General features: G+C 54.2%; 1 pseudogene; it reads left to right on the top strand.

Moving 5' to 3' along the window:
• The first annotated feature begins 601 nt into the window (after positions 1-601).
• On the top strand, positions 602-1,920 carry LOC101639831 (annotated as a pseudogene).
• The last annotated feature ends 239 nt before the right edge of the window (positions 1,921-2,159 follow it).

The raw sequence follows: 2,159 nt of genomic DNA on the forward strand, positions 1-2,159 counted from the left end.
GAAACTACCACTTCCAGATCTGACAGGTGAAGACTTGGAAATCATTATTCACATATCAAAAAAAGGAAATCCTGAACAAACTGAAAACCAACAACGAGTGTTGAACTCAACAGAGAATTTAGGTCAGAGGGCAAGCAACCACCAAAAATCTGAAAGAAAACAACAACATCAATACAGGGAATCTTCAAGAAGGTCATCAGACAGGAGCAAACAATGCCAGGTTCATAAAATGATAGGAAACTCTTAGATCAGGTCACTTTGGAAAATTGTTGGAGACTAAATGTGGACTAGAGAGTGTGGGAATCTCCTCGAGTCACAGGGATGGTATGTCCCACAGGTTTGTGCATTCTAATTACATGATCCATACCGAGTTCTCACGGTGTGAAACAACATAAGCTAGGACAATTTTCTGGCAAGGAGTGGGCAAAGTAACTATAGTTGACCCTTGAACAACATGAGTTTCACTTGAAGCGTCCATGTATGCTTTTCTCAGTAAATAGATTAGGGTACCAGTAGGGTGTTAATAATCAAATTTTGGCAGTCTGCGCGCCCCCTGTCACTCCCGTCTTCGTCCTCCTGCCCTTGAGCCACCACTGCCGCCATGAGAGTAATTGTGCACCTGCAGGCCGGGCAATGGGGAAGCCAGATCGGCGCCAATTTCTGGGAGGTGATCAGCGACGAGCAAGGCATTGACCCCACCGGGACCTACCATGGCGACAGCGACCTGCAGTTGGAGCGGATCAATGTCTAGTATAATGAGGCCACCGGTGGTAAGTACGTGCCACAGACCGTACTGGTGGACTTGGAGCCTGGCACCATGGACTTGGTGCACTCGGGGCCATTCGGGCAGATTTTCCGTCTGGCCAAATTCGTCTTCGGTCAGAGTGATGCTGGCAACAACTGGGCCAAGGGGCACTACACAGAAGGCGCAGAGCTGGTCGACTCTGTGCTGGATGTGGTCAGGAAGGAGGCGGAGAGCTGTGACTGCCTGCAGGGCTTCCAGCTGACCCACTCGCTGGGCGGTGGCACCGGCTCCGGCATGGGCACGCTGCTTATCGGCAAGCTTCCAGAGGAGTACCCCAACCGCATCATGAACACCTTCAGGGTGGTGCCCTCGCCCAAGGTCTCAGACATGGTGGTGGAGCCCTACAACGCCACGCTGTCCATGCACCAGCTGGTGGAGAACATGGATGAGACTTGCTGCATCGACAAGTTTCCACACCCTCAAGCTGACCACACCCACCTCTGGGGACCTCAACCACCTGGTGTTGCCCACCATGAGCGGTGTCACCACTTGCTTGGCTTCCCCAGGCAGCTCAATGCCGACCTGCGCAAGCTGGCCATCAACATGGTGTCCTTCCCACACCAGCACTTCTTCATGCCAGGCTTGGCGCCGCTGACCAGGCGGGGCAGCCAGCAGTACCGCGCCCTGACCGTGCTGAGCTCACCCAGCGGATATTCGACGCCCAGAACATGATGGCTGCCTGCGACCCTCGCCACGGCAGCTACCTGACGGTGGCTGCTGTCTGCCGGGGCCGCATGTCCATGAAGGAGGTGGACGAGCAGATGCTCAACGTGCAGAATAAGAACAGCAGCTACTTCGTGGAGTGGATCCCCAACAACGTTAAGACGGTCGTGTGCGACATCCCGCCCCGCGGCCTCAAGACGTCGGCCACTTTCATCGGCAACAGCACAGCCGTCCAGGAGCTGTTCAAGCGCATATCCGAGCCGTTCACCACCACGTTCCGGCGCAAGGCCTTCCTGCGCTGGTACACGGGCGAGGCTATGGACGAGATGGAGTTCACTGGGGCCGAGAGCAACATGAATGACCTGGTGTCCGAGTACCAGCAGTACAAGGACGCCACGGCCCAGGAGGAGGAGGGCGAGTTCGAGGAGGAGGCCGAGAAGGAAGTGGCATAGGGCGGCCGGCAGGGAAGCAGAAACATTAGCGGTGTGAACTTATTCACTCACAGCCTGTCGGTGTACATGTCTCACTGTCCTGCACTTGCTGTCCTTCTGTCTCACTTCACACTGAGCTAAAAGTCAATTAATGACTTGACCTCCATATGCCCCCACTCTGACTGGTGGACCTTCAAAACTTTTGGAGTCTTCTGGAATTAGTCTCAGTTACAGTAATCCCAGAAAAGTTTTATTACTTC

The sequence above is a fragment of the Echinops telfairi genome, unplaced genomic scaffold (assembly GCF_000313985.2).
Source record: "Echinops telfairi isolate 266 unplaced genomic scaffold, ASM31398v2 ScPeMD7_1;HRSCAF=3_1, whole genome shotgun sequence".
Taxonomy (NCBI): Eukaryota; Metazoa; Chordata; class Mammalia; order Afrosoricida; family Tenrecidae; genus Echinops; species Echinops telfairi.